The following is a 20,824-nucleotide window of genomic DNA, read 5'->3' as shown; positions in this document are numbered from 1 at the left end:
TTAATGAAGAGCAGAAAGACCTATTATCAATAGAACAATAAATGCCTCAAAAAACCTATGAGAATATACAGGGGGAGGTAATCCCCCTCAGAAACAGTCGTAGGGAAGGGGAATAATGGGAAAATGGGGGCGGGAGGGAGGATTGGGAGGATACAAGGGATGGGATAAACATTGAGATGTAACAAGAATAAATTAATAAAAAGGGAAAAAAAATTTACTGTGGAACACTAAGTCTGAGATACTCAGTGACAAAACCCAAACAGCAAGTTCCCAATAAAAGCCAGCCTTTACTACCAGTTTATTAATAGGGACAAGAAGGTAGATGTCTCTCTTCATTAAAGGAAGAGGACATATATTTCCCATTAAAATAATAATGGGTAAGAAATCCCATAAGTTGAGAGTAGAGAACATAACCACATAAAAAGAACGGTGGCCATCATACTCAACCGGTGTCTAAGCAGAAGATTTGTAGCAGGAAGGACTGTGGTTATAAGGATTAAAGTCATATTTTGTTGTAGCAGTGATTCTCTTCACTTAGTAGATATTCAAGAATTGTCAAAGGTTGACTATAACACAGTAAGGTATTTGAAGAATAGTGAAAAGAAAAGAGTTTTTGTTTATGATTTTTTTATATTTTATAAATTAAGTATATTACATTGCCCCTTCCCTCTCATCCCTCCAGCTCTACTAAATTATGACATTTTCTTCTATAACTAAAAGGACAAGGAATAGGAGAAGCAAATATTTTCTCATATAACAATTTTAATCTATTAAATTATATGTGATGGATTTTTTTTTTGTTTTTGTTTTTGTTTGTTTTTTGTTGTTGTTGTTTTTTGTTTTATTTTGTTTTGTTTTGTTTTGTTTTTCAAGACAGGGTTCTCTGTGTAACCTTGGCTGTCTTGGACTCACTTTGTAGACCAGGCTGGCCTTGAACTCACATCGATCTGTCTGCCACTGCTTCCCAAGTGCTGGGATTAAAGGCATGTGCCACCATCGCCCGGCAATATGTGAGATTTTTAAAAAAAGGAAATATGACTTCACTTACAAGGAATTAAAGAAGAAATTATTTTCACATATAACATTTTATATTCTATTAAACAATATGTGAGATTTTAAAAAAGGAATTGTGACTTCACTTACACAATATTGTTAGATCTTGTCACCTTGTCCTTGAATTCATCTTCATTTCCAGACCTTCTACAAATTTTGTAGCTAATTGGTTGGTATCTTTCCCACCAAGACCTTGACAGATTGTGAACCAAAATGTTTTCATTGGGTATAGAGACCTACAGAGAAAGTACTAATTCTTGGTGGCAGATATTGGCTTATTTTACCTAAGTAAATTCTATGGAAACCTGCGAGTGATTCGATGCTACTTCTCAACCTGTGAACATGTAGCTAGTTATGCTGCTTTCCAGCCACCTAAAAACATGGGCAGGGCATTGGCCAGCTCCTGGAAGTCCTACAACAAAGAATAAAGGTGCCATCACCTCAAAATTTTCCTTCCTCAATAAAGTCATGTGTGAGGTGAAACTGTGCTCCAGATACACATGTCCTGGTTATAATACTGTTTTAAATTAACACAGTAAATTCTCCATTTAAATTGTGATTAAATCTAGCCCAGCAGAACCCAACGAGGGAAAGCAGCAGAAAGACCTACATCTTGCTTTGAAGTTGTCAGTGTTCTTTGTAGCGCCTATTTATATTCCCGCAAAAGTACATTTCCCAAAGTAAATGTTTATAGATAAATATTGAGCGTACAAGCTATCATCTGAAAAAGATAAAAGCAGCAATGATGTGCACAGCTGAAGGTTCTTCAGAGTCTCCCATGCATAGTAACCTTAATGTTTTTTAGTATTATGTGATTTGTAGTAGATCTTACTTGTTATGTCCTCCTCCAGCACGAGAATTACAACCAATATCAAATATATCTGAGACTTTTCATCTTTAAATCTATGTATTGACTATTCCAAGTAGAAATGGAATAACAAATTCATCTCTTTTTGCTCTCCCACTTAGATTCATTTGTTATTTAAATATTTTCATTGAATTTTAAGAAACTGCAGAACATGATAGTATCCACCTACTATCTCAATAATAGGAGACAGAAAAAATAGGAATTTGTGCATGTCAGTGGTATACTGTTGGCCCTCTAAATGTATGCATATATAATGATAGATATAGATAGATAGATGATTTAAGAATTATATAAAGGATTGCACTAAATTTAAATGCCTCCACATTACAAAGCTGTGCATTTCTCCTTTCATCAATCCACAGACTCTGGTCAAAGCAATAGAGTACATTGTGAACGTATTAGTCTTTCTCTTTAGCCAAATATCTTTTTTTCAGGAGATAATACTTAATAAAAAGCAAAAATTATTTGCCTTTCACAATGTGTGTAAATTCTATGAAATAAATTATAATATAGCTCAGGAAAAATCTTCCTCCTTCGGTTCAGCAAATGATGAATTAGTGTCTGCATTTTACCAAAGACTGAGGATGTTAGGTATATAATTATGTACAAAACAGGATCCTATTCTAAAAGTTCCTTTTAGAGGAAAAAAACATAAACATTTTCATAAATATAATTAAAACATTAAGAGGGGAATAATATAATTTAGGTGAACATAATTATGAGTAAAATTTATAAATGATAAGATAGAAAGTGAGTTCAACATAGGCATCTTTTCAGCTCATTGTTTAGGAAATACTTTACCAAGAGTGTGAACTTGCCACTGGTTTGAATGACGAAAGACAAAAGGCTGGAGAGATGGCTCAGCCATTAAAGGCTAGGCTCACAACCATAAATGTAAGAGTTTGGTTCCCAGCACCCACGGCTGTCTCTCCAGCCACCAAAAAAAAAAAAAAAAAGACAAAAGATACTTTGAAGATCAGAAGAACAAAATCATGGCAAAATAACCATTCAGATGAAAAGTGTTTAGAATACTATAGAAACATTAATAACAACAGAAATGTCAACAGATCTAGAGCTCGTATGAGAAGGGAAAGATGAAATCAGGTGAGGTCATGGAGTTAGGCCAGATCACAGCTTTTCAAATCAGGAAGAAAGAGAGACATTGAGACTCTATGAGTAGGCAATATTTTAATTACAATAATGTATTCCATGCTTCATAAATGGCTGCGATAGAGAAACGCTCAGTTACAAAATTCGTGTGTTGACCAAAATGTAGAAATGAGTAACGCCCTCATTTTTACATAAACAAATATTAAATAAAAAGTTTGGTAATACACTCAATTCTAATTCTTGTAGAAACAAATTCATACATACACAAAATTATGGATCAAAGGAACTGAGGAAATCAACCATGTTCATGTAATTAATAGCAAAGGCAGCATTTTTCAATATGTCTAATTGTAATTTAATGTTCTCTTTACTATAGTGTCACATTTTTAAACTAGAGTACTGATGTTGTGCTCTTCAATATAAGAGCCACTAGCAATAGTTGGCTATTGAGCTGTGAAATGTTAGTCTAAACAGAATCAATGATAGTGCAAACTAAATTATGCTTTTTAGAGTCAGTATACTGATAGACGGTAATAATCATTTCATAATGTTTACACCTGCAAAGGATATATGTCACACAGAATAAAAATTGTTTTATTAACAACAATTCTCATATTTTTACTTCATTTTAATTGGCCATTATAAATGTTAAGTCACATACAAGATTTGTGTTCTATGTTTTAGAGCTGTTTTCATGGCACTATTTTGTCGGAGATGAGACAGCCCGAATACAGAAACAAACAGTAATAAAGTGTAGTATAAGGTAGCCATTTTAAGAGAATTATGAGCAGAATGCTTCAGCATCTTCTGAAAGCAAAAGTCAATTCTGAAATACAAGAATGGGTAAAATGGTTTAGAATTTCAAGTATATATAAGGTATAATTAGTTTCTAAGAAGAAACAATATCAAAACTTAGAACAAGATAATGAAAATTGTAAGGAGTCAAAGTAGTATATTAGAGCATGGTATGTGTGAGGGAAGAAAGGGTATCAAAGTTGTAGAGGTGAATGGATAAAATTGAAATTATTAAGAAGAACATTTTAAAAAATTGACAGGCATAAGAACAGAGATGGTGGACTACATTGATGGTTTTTCATATATTGAACCATCTCTGCATCCCTGGGATGAAGCCCTGGGTTTGCGGATTTCCTGCCATCTACTCCTCTTGAGTGTGTTTACCTCTTTTTGTTGTAGCGCTTTCCGATGTGTGGTTAAATTGCTAATATGAAGTCTCTTGAATTTCTTTATTAAGATGCTTAGTGCTATGAACTTTCTTCTTAGCACTGCTTTCATGTGTCCCATAAGTTTGGGTATATTGTGCCTCCATCTTCACTGAATTCTAGAAAGTCTTTACTTTATTTCTTTATATTCTAGAAAGTCTTTACTTTATTTCTTTATTTCACTCCTGTTATTGAGAATGGAGTTTTTCAGTTTCCATGAGTTTGTAGGCTCTCTGTTGTTTCTGTTGTCCAATCTCAGCTTTGATCCATGGTGGTCTGATAAGGTACAAGGGGTTATTTCCATTTTATTCTATCTGTTGAGGTTTGCTTTATGGCCATATATAAGGTCAATTTTGTAGAAGTTCTGTGTATGATATCTGTTAGCTTCATCATGTTGTGTTTAGTTTCTGTCTTGATGCTCTGTCCATTGGTGAGAACAGGGTGATGAACTATCCCACTATGAATGTGTGGTTTGTGATGTATGATTTAAACTTTAGTAATGTTTCTTTTATGAATGTGAGTGCCTTTGCACTTGGGCCATAGATGTTAAGAATTGAGGTCTTATCTAGATGTATTTTTCCTTTGATAAGAATGAAGTGTCATTACCTATTTCTTTTGATTTATTTTGCTTGAAAGTCTATTTTACTAGATATTACAATGGCTACACCAACTTTGCTTCTTGGGTCTATTTGCTTTGAAAACTTTTTTTTTTCATCCTTTTATCCTGAGATAATTTCTACCTTTACTTTTGTGGTATGTTTCTTTTATGCAGCAGAATTATGGAGCCTGTTTTTGTATCCACCCATTCTGTCAGCCTGTGTCTTTTTATTAAGGAGTTGAGGTCATTGATTTATGTTGAGAGATATTAATGACTAATCATTGTCAATTCCTGTTATTTTGATTGAGGCCATTGATTTATGTTGAGAGATATTAATGACTAATCATTGTCAATTCCTGTTATTTTGATTGAGGCCATTGATTTATGTTGAGAGATATTAATGACTAATCATTGTCAATTCCTGTTATTTTGATATTGGTGGTGGTGGTGGTGGTAGTAGTAGTGTGTGTGTGTGTGTGTGTGTGTGTGTGTGTGTGTGTTTAAATACAAGCTGATGATTCTATTTTGTGATGCTATTAAATGTGTATGTATTTTGGGGTGACCACTTAGCATTTGATAATCTATCAGGGAGCTTATTCTGGAAGAATCTGGTCGTCATTCTCTTCCCAGTCATTCACTACCTGTAGTTCTTTGCCTGTAGGTGAGCTCTTTTGAGATTCTCCCCAGAAACTAATTTGTTAATCTTGGAAGAGAACTTGATTGACTTGAAGGCAGAGAAAATGCAGAAGGAACATTAGGAAACTTGTACATTAGTAAACCAAGCACTAATGAAGTTCAGAAGAAAGGATAGAAATTGTAAGAGTGCCAAAGATTGTCATAATGAGATGTTACAATGAATGATGCTTCCCAGTGTCCAGAATTATGTTGAATATTGGTTAGGCTTTTAATTTGTCTGGCCGATTATAATATCAGTCAAGGGAAAATAAATAGAAATTTCATCAGGAGTTGTCCAAGGCCTGTGGGGAGGTTTATCTTCTGAATCTATAAGACTGTTATACTGTGAATGTAACTTTTATTTAAGACAACATAAAGAGTTCTAATTGTTCCTGCTCATAACAAAGATTTGTGTTAGCGGTCCAGTTATTTGCAGTTATGGGGCATATCTAGGCTAATTCAGTGAAATTACTGCCTGCTCCATCAATAATTTTATGATACACGAGCTTTTATTCATGAAAAACTAAATAATGTGCAGACAATGGAAAGAAACGTAAATCAGGGTTGAAGATAGGAAGGCAGGTGAGGGGTTATGTTCTTAATCTGCATTGTGAAGTGACCGCAATAGGCTCATGCATTTGAACTCTTGGTGCTAAGCTGCGGGTGCCTTTAGAAATGTAGAACATTTCAAAGGTGAAGTCCTGCCTGCTGACCTTTGTATCTTGCTCAAGGTTTTATTTACCCTATTTGTGCCTCTGTCACTGCTGCCCCCACCACTGCTTCTGCTGCTGCTGCAGTTGCTGTAGTTGCTGTCATTCTATGATAAAATTAAAACCTAAATTTATTGTAGATTGAAGACCAATGGCTCTCCAGAAACCCTGCAGAGATGCAGTGCTCAACTGGCACTGCTTGGCCCTTCCATGCATACTAAGAACCTGCCAATTCTCCAGTGTGAATGCCAACATAAAAATCATAAAAGGCAAGCTACTGAAGATCCATTTATTTAATATATATTTTGGTTCATTCACTTTGTTGCTCTAGAAAATTCTGACTAAATCACAACAAGAGGAGGTAGACTGGTAATACAATAGGGAGAGGGAAGATGGGTAAGAAAAGTGAAAGAGATATAGGGGTCAGAGGAGATGAGAAGAGGGGCAGGCTTATGCATTTGGTGAAGACTGACTGGAAGACTAGTATCTAATTAGAGTTAAGGGGACAGTATGAAAACAGAAAGTCAAGAAGGACTCTATTACTTATTGTTAATCAGAAGAATGTCATTGACCTAATATCACTAAGGAATCCAGTGGAAGACTGGGAAAGAACTACTGTAGCATATCCTGAGATATAAGTACAATGCTAAACTCATGGAGATATAAAAATCAGATTTAAAAGCAGTTGTGAAGAGGTACAAAATACCTGCATGAGAAATAGCACTTGCTGTAAAGCCTGAGGCTAGGAACCGAATGCTCAGCATTCATATAATTGCTGCCATAGCGGTGTGTCTTTAAGACCACCATTTGGAGGCTGAGACTGACTGATGAATGCTAGGAAATCCTGGTTTACAAGATTAGCCAAAATGGCAAGTTTCAAGTTCGTTTCACTGATAGACTCAATGGTGAGTAAGTTAGAGAGTGATAGAGCAGAACAGTGACTTCCTTTTTTGGCCTGCACACAATGGGTTGTGCCCACAGATACACACTTGTGTACGTATAACAGCACGCCCATACACACTCCCAAACACCTAGGTGTGAAGAAAGAAGTGCGTACACTTGCGAATTTTTAACACAGCAATGGTAATTTGAGAAATGGCATACAAAATATGTCGTATTGATTTATTAGCATACCTGAACATGATAGATGCCATTCTTTGGCATTTACCCTGCACTGGTCAATGAGCATTGATGGCCTTATCAAGCTTTCAGTCCTGAATTTTGACTGTTTACAAGGTACCAAAAGGAAGTTCTAAAAAGTTAACAATGGCCTAATACGATTTTGATCTTCATGTGCTACTATTAAGACCTGCCAGCCATTATGTATCTACAAGCGCAACAGTGCGTTGATGGTTCCAACGTCAAGTAGCCATTTCAGACTGGATCAGAAGTTTGTTCAATGGGAGGCAATGTGTGTTTGACACTGTAAATCTTCTCAGAACCCTATGACTTTCTAGGTTTCGGGATCTACTACCAATAGTTAGCTAAATGGAAATGTAGTTAATATGTCTTCTAAATACCTGTGTTTACACTCATGAACTAGAGAAACTCTTAGTTTTAGTTAGAGGAGCCTCATTTAGCAGTGGGTAACAATTAAGGCATAGGCTTATAAGTCCTCAAAGTTCTGAGGACAAGAGAATACAAAGTGTTCAGTCCTATGTAGGATATCTACATATCTCAAACCAAAGTCTTTTGGATCATGGTAGAGAAGGAATAGTAAGAATGTGACAGCTATCAGATTGGGAGAACCAACATAAAATGCTGCCCTCTTTATGCCTTTGCAAGCATGCATACATATATAGCAGCTGAGATGATCTTCAAAGACTTGCACACCAGAAGGTAATGACACAAGAAATGAAAGCTTGGATACTCTAAAAGAACGGAGTCAACAAGTATAAGAAGAAGGAATGGGGAGGGAAATAAAGCACAAAATATATTGTATATAGTACTGGTTGAAAATTTAAATTTTCAAATAGCACTATGGATGTAGGTTGGTGGTAAAATGTTTGCTTAGTATTTATGTGACTTTAAAATTTCAATTATGAAGAGCACACACAAACACACACATACTGGGGCATTTGATAATATCTTATCATCAAAATAATTCTCTTCAGGGAGAAGTATATATATGCTTATATAATATTTATGACTACTCTGTCATACGACAGGAATCATAGAGAGCAAATTCTTATCAATACAGATTACTTGATGATTTTAGTTCATTTCATAACTTTATGATTGGAGACATTAATCTCACTTCATGTAGTAATTCATAAGATGTTTTATAGAAAATGGTAAAATAATTACAGATTTGTAATTTTAATATAAGTGCTTATTACCTTGATTTGGTGTTTATATAGTGCATTATTACTGAATTGTCATATAGCAAGGCATAAATTTATATTATTAAGATAAAAGCATATAAAAGAAATAAAAATCATATCTAATGTGAAGAAAAAATTCAAACTCAAAATTACACATATTGTTCACAAAAGTATTTTTCCAATCAGCATTAGGTAAAAGGTTTTATATTTTTATTTAATGCCCACAATATAAATAATATTATAGAGAAATGACTCTAAATTACAATAAAACCAATATTTCCCCTAACATATCAAGTACTATGCTTTAAACATTTTAACTCATAGTTAAGTAAAAAAAAAAGTCATATAAATTGAAGATCTATGTAAATATAAGGGAAAAAGTAGTGATCTCTAAAACTATATGTGTTTTGTAGCTTCCTCTTTGGATATATGTGCAAAGTATTTACAAGATTCTTCCTCTAAGTTGATGTAGACTTTCCTTTGTTGTATACTATTGTCTTATGAATGCAAATGCACTAACTAACATTGATCAATGAGGGACAAATTATCTGTTCTTCCTATTGCATTTATATGCCTAGAGGCCTCATAATTAATAATCTCTGTATCTTAATAAGATACATGTCTTATTAAACTGTTTGGAAACTACTTTATTGTTACATCTCTGTATATAATTTATTGTTTATATTTATTTCTAACTGTTGAATCCTTTAACTTTCTCATTTTTTTTTCACTTTTCAATATTTTAAAGCTTTATGTAGCAATACTATGTAGAAGTTAGTCAAGTTAATGGTTGATCTTACTACAGCTCAGAATTTCTCTAAATTAACATTTTATTCTGTACAATTGTCTCCAACTAATAATTGTTTACTTGCCATTGAGTCATACCCAAAAATGATATGAACTTAAGTTTTGCATAGTCTCATGTGAAGGTTAGAGAAAAACAAGAAAGATAAAGTTTCACAAGTTGGCTAACAAGATCTCTGAAAATATTGACACATTTTGATCCAAGGATCAGTAATGTTTCCAATGCAAATAGTACATTCTGTGCTCCTGGGCATGATAACATAATCTGTCAACAAACCTAAACTAAAAAAAAAAAAAAAAAAAAAAAAAAAAAAAAACAAAAGAGAAAGAAGAAGAAGAAGAAGGAGGAGGAGAAGGAGGAAGAAGAAGAAGAAAGAGAAAAAGAAAGAAAACCTTAATGAAAGTATATTATAGGATGGGAGCCACTTACCTCAGTTGGTGGTCTGAACCAACAAAAAAGTACTCAATGTTCTTAAACTCGAAAAAAAAGTAGCTCTTTATCCCCTTACATTTCTTATAGCCATGTTTTTATTGCTTAAAAAAGTAGTTAGTACATAAGTGCAGGAGAAGGGATTAAGTAGAAAATGAGAGATAAGGTGAATAGAAGAGAGTAAAATCTTGATTCTTTTTTTTCTTTTTGTTTTTTTTTTATTAATTTATTCTTGTTACATCTCAATGTTTATCCCATCCCTTGTACCCTCCCATTCCCCCACCCTCCCATTTTCCCATTATTCCCCTCCCCTATGACTGTTCCTGAGGGGGATTACCTCCCCCTGTATATGCTCATAGGCTATCAAGTCTCTTCTTGGCAACCTGCTGTCCTTTCTCTGAGTGCCACCAGGTCTCCCCCTCCAGGGGACATGGTCAAATATGAGGCACCAGAGTTCATGTGAAAGTCATACCCCACTCTCCACTCAACTGTGGAGAATGTTCTGACCATTGGCTAGATCTGGGCAGGGGTTTAAAGTTTACCGCCTGTATTGTCGTTGGCTGGTGCCTTAGTTTGAACAGGACCCCTGGGCCCAAATCTGCCTATCATAATGTTCTACTTGTAGATTTCTAGGACCCTCTGGATCCTTCTACTTTGCTATCCTCCCATGCTTCTCTCATCTAGAGTCCCAAGAGGATGTCCTCCCCTCTGTCCCAGTTTCCTGGTAAGTGAAGGCTTTCGTGGGACATGCCCCTTGGGCTAGTATGCAGATAGAAGTGAGTATATACCATTTGATTCTTTCTGCTTCTGGGTTAACTCACTCATTATGATCATTTCTAGCTCAATCCATTTGTCTACAAATTTCAGGAATTTCTTGTTTTTAATAGCTGAGTAGTATTCCATAGTGTATATGTACCACAGTTTCTTTATTCATTCTTCTACTGAGGGACACTTAGGCTGTTTCCATGTTCTGGCTATTATGAATAAGGCTGCTATGAACATGGTTCAATTTACATCATGATTGTAGCCCTCTCCCTCATCATTTCCTGGTCCTCATCTCCTTTCCCTTCCCCTAGTCCTCAGAAAGAGGGAGCCCTCAACCCCTCACATCTGTATATCCAGTCTCATCTGGACTGGCTGTATCCTTTTCCTCTGTGACCTGCCAATGCTGTCCCACCAGGGGGAAGTGATCCATGTGTGGGCACAAGAGTCCATTTTAGAAATAGTTCCTACTCCCCATATTATGGAACTCAGAAGGATTTGTTGCCTCCATTAGTCTCTTGGTGGTGCTTCTGTCCCCTTCAGGTCCCTGTATCTCCCAACTCTTCCGTAAGCCTCCCTGTGCTCCACCTGGAAGTTTGGCTGTGAGTTTCAACATCTGCTTCCATCCCTTGTTGAGTGGAATCATTCAGAGGACATCTGTGGTAGGTTCCCTTTTTATTGCTTCACTTCAACTGCTTCCTGTGTCTATTCTATTTGCCCTTCTGAATGAAAAATAAGCATCTTTCCTAGGGTCCTCCTTGTTATTTAGCTTCTTTAGGTCTGTGTATTGTAGTGTGGTTATTCTGTATTATATGGCTAATATACAGTTATGAGTGAGTATATACCATGTGTGTTTTTCTGGGTCCGGGTTATCTCACTCAGGATGATCTTTTCTAGTTCTACCCATTTGCCTGCAAACTTCAAGATTTCCTTGTTTTTGTTAGCTGAGTACTACTTCATTGTGTAAATGTACCACAGTTTCTTTATCCATTCTTTGGCTGAGGGATATCTATGTTGTTTCCAGATTCTGACTATTACAAATAAAGCTGCTATGAACATAGTTGAGCAAATGGAGCCTCTTTTGGTGTTATATACCCAGAAGTAGTATAGCTGGGTCTTGAGGAAGAACAATCTCTAATTTTCTGAGAAAGTGCCAGATTGATTTCCAAGTTTGCACTCCCACCAGCAATGGAGGAGTGTTCCCCTTTTCTCAATTTCCTAACTAGCATATGCTGTCACTTGAGTTTTTGACCAGAATTCTAGAATCATTTTGATTTGCATTTCTTTGATTACTGGGGATGTTGAGTATTTAAGTATTCATTAGCCATTCAATATTCCTTTTGTTGAGAATTCTGTTTAGTTCATTGACTGTTTTTTTTTTGTTGTTGTTTTTGTTGGATTATTTGGTTTGCTGGTGTTTATGGACACTTGGTTTTTTACAAAGATGCCAAATCCATAAAAGGAAAAAAGATAGCATCTTCAACAAATGGTACTGGTCTAACCAGATGTTTACATGTAGAAAAATGCAGATAAAATCCAAGTCCATTAAAGATCTCAACATAAAACCAGACACACTAAATCTGATAGAAGAGAAAGTAGGGAAGAGCCTTGTGCTCATTGGCACAGGAGACAACTTCTTGAGCCAATAGTTCAGGCTCTAAGAGCATCAATTAATAAATGGGATCTCATGAAACTGAACAACTTCTGTAACGCAAAAGACACTGTCAACAGAACAAAGCAACAGCCTACAGACTGGAAAAAGTTTTTCACCAACCCCACATCTAATATCTAAAATATATAAAGAGCTCAAGAAATTAAACACCACCATCCAAATAATCCAGTTAAAAATTGGAATTTTCTTAATTAGCTTAATTGAAATATGAAGAGCCACCCTAAGTATGAACAATATATTTCAGTGACACTAGGCCAAATTTAAGGAAGTACAAAGAAAATATTTTGGCTTTGCCTGCTGGTTTTTATGTCTTGCTGATGAGTTGATTTCACTCATTGTTGCAACTGCTGCTGCTTCTTGGGCTGTTACTGTGATTCCTTGCTGATATTGAAACCTAGATACTCAGGGTATGATCTTGCCTTTAGTTCAAGCACTTGGGGACCAGAGGCAGATCTCTCTATTTGTTCAAGTCCCTCCTGGGCTACATCCTGAGACACTGAATCAAACAAACAAACCTAGTTTCCTCAACCTTCCAACAAGGACTGAAGACTAATGGCTTCCCCAAATCCCTTCCAGAATGACACTATTGGCACTGTAAGCCTCTGGACTGAGCAGCAAACACTTTCTAGAATTTTCAGTGTGAAGACAGGAACTGACATACTACCAACGCTACAGCCTGTAAACCAGTAAAATGAATATTTTAGTATCTTTTCAGTCTATTGATTGTATTCCTAAATAGAATCATGACAAAAATAAAAGGAGTGGAGTAGTATTCCATGTGTAAATGTACCACTCCTTTTATTTTGTCATGGTTCCTAGAAACCTACAAGCAGAACATCATGACAGGTGGATCTGGGCCCAGGAGGGTCTGCCCCAAGTACTGCACCAACAAAGGACAATGCAAGCAGTAAACATCAAACCCCTACTCTGATCTACCCAATGGACAGGACATTCTCCACAGTTATGTGGAGAGTGAAGACTGACTCTGACATGAATCCTGGTGCCCCATATTTGATCACTTTCCCCCTTGGTGGTGAGACCTGGTGGCACTCAGAGAAAGGATAAGCAGGCTACCAAGATGAGACTTGATACCCTATGACCATATAGTGGGGGAGGAGTTTCCCCTCAGTCATAGACCTAGGAGAGGGGAATAGGATGAAAGTGGAAAGGAGGGAGGAATGGGAGGATACAAGTGATGGGATAACAATTGAGATGTAATTGGAACAGGTTAATAAAAGAAAGAAAACAAAAAATAAATAAATAAAATAAAAGGAGTGGAAAATAAGAAGAAAGGAAGAGAAGGAAGCATTTGATTGGTTGCGGTTTTCTGTAATGGTTCAGAGTTCTTGTTAATCTTGAAGAGTACCTGGATTAGGTTCCCAATAATCACATGGTGGATCATCAACATACATGATTTCAGTTCCAAGGGATCCAATACCCTCTTCTAATATATTCAGATACAATTCACATGCATAAAACATGTAAATATATGCAAGGAAAACTAACTAACTAACTAATTATATATATATATATATCTTTCCTATCTTGGTGTGTCTAAATTTCTGAATGTAATTCCATCTCCATCACATCTTGTCATTATCAACTTAAAACACCTATCTAGACCTAAAAACATCTTAACCCCTGAACTAAGCTTCATTGTAAAACTAAGCTACCTGGTCTTCAACTTTACCAGAGACCTTAGAAGGAATAAGCTTAATTTCCTGAATATGCCAGGAGTGCAGGTTAGTAGTTTTCCAAAAGAGAAAGTGACAGAGACAGTTTTCTACCTGAATAGCCACCCAAAACTCTCTATTATGTTGGAGAATCTTCTTCTGCCTTGTGGTCCAATATATCTGAAAGACATATTTGTGACACAGGAACTGTTGAGGACTTGCGTATCCTGTCTTGACATAATTTGGCCATCAACTCTACCTGCATCCAAGGTTGCCCTTTTTTAGGCAGAATTCTGTCTGTGGTAGAAATGAGGCCATTTTGATCAGTGGCTTGTTTGCCATATTTGAAGCCATTTTCATAAGTAGGTTCTTTAATGCTCATAATCCTCTTAGAGGTAGGCAGGGTGTTGCTAGGAATTAACCTGTCTCATTTTCAGTGAATCTTTAATATAATAAAAACATTTTTAAAGGTCATATTCTGTATGTCTCTGAGGTTTTTGAAGACCTTATCTAACTGTCCTACCTTATTTTCCCATAGAATCCTACCTATCTGCCACACCTAAAATGTATATTCTTATGATAAAATTAGACTAGCAATTGACAAGACCATGATTCCATCAAGTAACAATTAACTTGTATAACTTATTTATCCTAAACAGCTTGCAACAACTCTTTCAAAGCACTGGAAGTAAACCTTGCACTATTATTGAGTTATATAAGCACAATGTCTCATATTAGTGTGTGTGTGTGTGTAACAATCTTACATTTGAATTCTATACCACCGCGTATTTAGAATTAAACTTATTTTGCATCTACATACAAAATTATCTACCAGTGAATTATAAACTTTTTGAGTGAAAATTGAGGCATTATGTTGAACAGTAGATTCACTAATCTACTTTTTGTTCTATCTTCCCTATGCATTTATATATCCCTCTCCTTTCTTTTCAACCCCTTTCTCCAAACCTAAGAATGTAAGATAAAGGAAAAAGAGGCATCACTGAGTCTAACCTTCTTTTCTCTACACATAAGACTTATATCAAATTGTAACCAACTTCCATTGATTATAAACCCTCTATAGCCAAAGAAATCAAACAAAAACCTACCCCATGCCCCCTTAAAAGAAATGGGGCATCATTCTCTTAAGGTTTCTTACAGCTGTTTGGGATGAATAATACCTTCGTAGGGGCCCAAATAAATGGTTAAACAAACTAAGAATGGCATTTGTGGTCCAGTTTCTAAATGTTGAGAAATTCAAGGCTTACTTAGAGTTCTGAGTGGGTCAGTCTGAAATGCTGGACCAACTTGGAATTGGGAGCTTTCTTTGAAAGTGTCCTGGGAGGTGTCTTGTTCTGATGAGGAACAGCAATTGAAGCACTTGATCTGGGAACACGAAGGATAGAGGATACATGATACAGGATATCAGTATCCAGCATGCTGAGAGGAATGCATCCTGTCAGGTCTGATTGTGTCTGCTTTTTTTGTTCTGAAAGCATATATTTTCTCACAAGCATTATACAGAATTATGTGTTTAAGGTGTGTGTGATGCACAGAACAATCAAGGCTGGTTTTCTGTTCTTTGTATTAGCAGAAAAAGAAAAAAAAGATATCTGTAAATCTTCATTCATGCTATATGAAGAATGGCATCTAATAAGTAATTCATAGAGGTTCTGTAGCCAACAAGAAAGATTGTCTATGCCTAAGCATTCATGTCTCAGCCAGTCTCAGAACTATTCCCATACAGTGGGATTAGTAATATAAGTTACCTTTTTGTTCTGCAATTTAAATTCTTCACATCCTCATTGTATCCCCCTTCCTCATTCTCTCCATATCCCCCTCCCTCCCTCAACCCCTGTCCCTCCCTCCCATAGTCCTCAAAAATGGGAGCCCTCCTCCCCTAAAACCTTAGCCTACCAAGTCTCATCTGTACTCCTTGTAACCTCTTCCTCAGTAGCAAGGTTGTCCTGCCAGGAGGAAGTGATCTAAATTCTGTGGCTAGAGTGCATGTCTGAAGTAGTCCATACTCTCCACATTTCGGGAGCCACAAGGAGACTGTGCTGCTACATCTGAGCAAACAGTCTGGGTCCTCATCATACATGATCCTTGGCTGAGGTTTCAGTCTCTGTGTTGTAGTGTGGCTGTCCTATATCATGTGCCTAATATCCACTTATGAGTGGATATATGTCTTTTGGGGCCTGGGTTGCCTTACTCAGGATTTGATCTTTTCTAGTTTCATCCATTTGCCTGCAAACTTCAAGATTTCCTTGCTTTTAATAGCTTTTAATGTGCAAATGTACCACAGTTTCATCATGCATTCTTTGGTTGAGGGACATCTAGGTTGTTTCCAGATTCTGGCTATTATGACTAAAGCTGCTGTGAACATAGCTGAGCAAAAGTTTTTGTTGTATGGTGGAACATCTTTCAGGTATATTCCCAGGAGTGATATGTCTGGGTCCTGAGGTAGAGTTATTCCCAATTTCCTGAGAAGCATCAGATTGATTCCAAAGTGATTGTACAAGTTTGAACTCCCACCAGCAATGGAAGAGAATTCCTCTTTCTCCACATCCACCCCAGCATGTGTTGTCACCTGAGTTTTTGATCTTATCCATTGGGATAGGTGTAAGATGGAATCTCAGAGTCATTTTGAGTTGCATTTCCATGATAACTAGGGCTGTTGAGCATTTCTTAAGTGTTTCTTAGCCATTCAAGATTCCTCTGTTGAGAACTGCTGTTTAGTTCTGTACCCCATATTTAATTGGATTATTTGGTTCGGTGGTGTTTAATTTATATTCTTTCATTTTTATACAATGTCATGGTACACCATTTTATCAAAACTTGACCTTTATTTGTAGGTCTGGTAGTGTCTGCTTAGCCCAATTAGTAGTTCTATATTCAAAAATTAGAATTATTAGTGATTTATTTCTCATTAGTTTTCATTTGGACACTTCATTATTTTCTAAATGAATCTACAAAGCAGGAGATATGTTTATAGATGCTGTTAGACTGCCAGTGAAACTATAGATATCTGAGCCTAACTGAAGCATACACTTTGATTCATTAGGTCGGTGTTTATGTGGGTGCAGTCATTAACCACATGTGTGGAGGAGGAGGTGGTGAAGGAAAAAGCAGCACCTGTGGAAGTTACTACAACGCTAATAAAAGCACTTCCATCAGTTCCATACTCTGCTGTGATTATGAGGATACTCTGCTTGGGATTTTAATGATGCAAAATGTGATGCAAATATTGGTTCCTACCAGGATGCGTATCAGGTAATGAGAAAATAAGTGATGAAAATACAGAATCATCCTTGCCTTTTGGTATACAGAGGAGTTTTAATCAAGATACACTGGACATTTCATTCAGATTCCAAAAGATGTGGTTACTAAGAAAGTACGCTGAAAAATTGAAATGAAAAAAATGTTCTGTATTTCTGTTACACTTATTTTATAAGAACATACCCAAATAAAAGATAAAATGCAGATAGTTTTTGAAAGCTTAGATTTCTTCATTATGTAAATATTATGGGATGAAAAAATTATTTTAGCAGCCTAATTCAAAGTTTTAAAACTTTCGCAAGAGCTGGGTTATATTTTCAGCATTGTGACAGTATACTTACTTAAGAACAACAGAGAGAGAGAGAGAGAGAGAGAACCATCCAGCATACCAATCAATTTTTATCTCTGGTATCCTTTACAGTAGTAAATATTTTAAGTTGTGTGTCCATATTAAAACATTCATACTTCCCCATGACCTGAGTAAAGGCACTATGAAACATCCACTTGTAAATGAGTGAGTGACTGAATGATGAAATTGATTTTCAGACCAGAGATGACTTTTTACAAATTAACAATTTTTGCCACAACAGGTCAGAAATTGTCATCTGTCTGGCCTTCTGCATCTTGTACTTGAAAAGGATTATGTTCATATCAAGATAGCTGACTATATGAACCATCTCATTGACATCGGTGTAGCAGGGTTCCGACTTGATGCTGCTAAGCACATGTGGCCTGGAGACATTAAGGCAATTTTGGATAAACTGCGTAACCTAAATACAAAATGGTTCAGTCAAGGAAGCAGACCTTTCATTTATCAAGAGGTAAATCAAAATATATGTTTTTATGTTTGAGATTATAATTTTTATTGCATATAATTTTTCTCACATAATATATCCTGATTTTGTTTTCCCTTTTTTCTACTCTGCCCATTTCCTCCCAATTTCCCTTCTCTGTGAGTCCATTCCATTTTTGTGTCTCTTTAGAAAAGAAAAGACTTCTGCAAGATGGTGCAAAACATAACAAAATAAAATATAGTATGATAATCCAAAATCTACAATGGTAAAATTGTTCAAGAATTACAAAGATAAAAAAAATAGTACATTAATCAGAGATGTAATCATTTGTATGCACAGAAATACCATAAAACATGAAATCAGAAGCCATACTGTAGATAACACACACACACACACACACACGTTGTTGAGATTAAATTTTAATTACTATATTTCCACCTTCCCTTTCCTTCTTCCAATCTTTTCATGTACTTCTCCAGATTTTCCTTCAAGTTGTTGTCCTGTTTGTCCTGTATTGTTATTATATGTACACACATATGCACACATTGTATGTACATCAGACATACATGCATGCATACATACATAATACATGTTCCTAAATATAACCGAGTTAGTCCTTCTATTTCTACACATACATATTTTTCAGGACTTGCTGGTTAGTACTGTACAAACAATTGGTGTGTGCTTTCTTAAGGAAATTCTTTTGTAGGGGTGAGTCCTTTCTGTCTTTTCTTAAAATACTATTATTTTGAAGAAACAGAAAACATTACTTATAGCCTGTAGCACTCTGTTATCTATAAGAGTATTTCTCTTACTTGTAGATAACAAACTTAGGGTTTTTTCTTACTAGTAGGTAGCAGACAGTCCAAATGTCAGCAATCTATGTCTTAATTCCAGGATTTCATTATACAAGACAGTGAAATCGTAATGGTTGTTGTCTGAAGACAGACTTTCTGTGACTGTGATTTCTGCCATGTTCTTAGAGTTTGATGTGTCTAAGGAAAACTTATGAACTGTTTCAATGATGCAATAATGCCATTAGAAATGTACTGAGATAATGCCTTGGTACTCTGTTTTCCTTGAAAAGTTCATAGGCACTTCTAGTGTTGATCTGAGAATAAGTGTTATATGCAGTGTCAATTCGTGAATTTCCCCTTCTGTCAGCCATTCTAGAGTATAAGAAATAATGTTGTAATTTGGTTTCTTTAATATTGTGCCATATAGTTCTACATACATGGATACATACATGTTCCTAATAGCACTGATTAATGATATATGGTACATAAAATCTAGGCATAAGAAAAACCATTAGAAACTTTTGAAATAACAAAAGTTATCATAAAGATTATTAATGATATTATATATCAAGAATATACTTTAACGCCATATTAAAAATGACAGCTGCCCCAGTGTTTTTCCCAGGTCATTGATCTGAGTGGTGAGGCAGTTTAAAATTAGTGAGCACTATGGAATGGTCGTGTGACAGATTTAACTATGGAGCAAAACTCGGCACAGTTATCCGCCAGTGGAATGGAGAGAAGATGTCTTATTTAAGGTAAATATGCACCATTATTTCATTTGATCTATCTTGAACATTTTGTCATTTGGCATCAATAAGTTACACCTTCATCTATTCTAACTTACAACTGTGTTGTTCTAATAAAAAACTATGAATAGTTAATTATTACTTAGACTGTTTCTCAAACATCAATTGCTCCTCCTTTTCATTTGAGATGTCATCACCACATAGCCCTGGAAATACAAAGTAAAAGTTACTGAATTTTGTTTGTTTGTGATGAGTCTATTAGATCCCAGGAATATTTATACATGGCCTATAATATAACTGAAGTTATATTATTATTATGAGAATTGCTGGATTCATAAATTATCTTTGGAATGTGTCAACACTATGGAACTTCCATATGATATATCATAAACTACTTGGAAAATATGAATATTTGTATTATAACAACATTTAGCATATATTCTTTACTTTTTATGTCTATTTGAATTATAACACAGTGAATGATCCAAAAAAATTTAAGACCAAAAAATTGTGCTCTATGACCCAAATATGAATAAAGTTTTCATGTATATTATGATAGATCATTATATTACATATATGGATTATTATGTACATAACAGTTAAACTTCTTACAGATTTGTCATTTATTTAGATATCTGAGGCAGACATGTTAATGTTAATCTAAGCAATGTGAAAAACTGCTCTTTTTAAATGTAGGAACTGGGAAGAAGGCTGGGATATGGTGCCTTCTGACAGAGCCTTTGTGTTTGTGGACAACCATGATAATCAGCTAGGACATGGTGCTGGAAGAGCATCCATCTTGACATTCTTGGATGCGAGGTAGGACATCTGGTGCTGTACTGTAGTGTCCTTAATGACAATGATAGATTATATAATTCTGCTCTTATACTATTTTGGAACTTTTAGAATGTATAAAATGGCTGTTGGATTCATGTTGGGTTATGGATTCACAAGAGTAATGTCAAGTTACGGCTGGCAAAGAAATTTCCAGGGTGGAAAAGCAAGTCTTGTAATTGTTCAAAGTGTGGTTTATTCTACAGAAGAAAGTGGTTCTGTGTTAGTTTAACATGAAATTATAGCATATGATACATATTATTAGGTGTTTATTCACTACATTTTTGTAAAGTAAGGACATTGAAGAAGTAACTGATGATAAAAAGTAAGAGCAAATTACTGCAAACTGGTATGTGTGACAAAGCCCTGCCTCATAGAATAGTCTAAACAATATATAGTATTAGGATTGCAGTAGTTTCCCCCCTACCTATGAATATCACTTATAGTTTTTACCCAATTTACTTATATGTATTCT

General features: G+C 35.6%; 1 pseudogene; it reads left to right on the top strand.

Annotated features, from left to right (window-relative positions):
* The first annotated feature begins 7,100 nt into the window (after nucleotides 1-7,100).
* LOC127206160 (pancreatic alpha-amylase-like) lies at nucleotides 7,101-20,581 on the top strand (annotated as a pseudogene).
* Nucleotides 20,582-20,824: the final 243 nt, after the last annotated feature.

Source organism: Acomys russatus, chromosome 23 (genome assembly GCF_903995435.1).
Source record: "Acomys russatus chromosome 23, mAcoRus1.1, whole genome shotgun sequence".
Lineage (NCBI taxonomy): Eukaryota > Metazoa > Chordata > Mammalia > Rodentia > Muridae > Acomys > Acomys russatus.
Note: the sequence above shows the minus strand (reverse complement) of the source record. Positions and strands in the feature narration are given on the sequence as shown.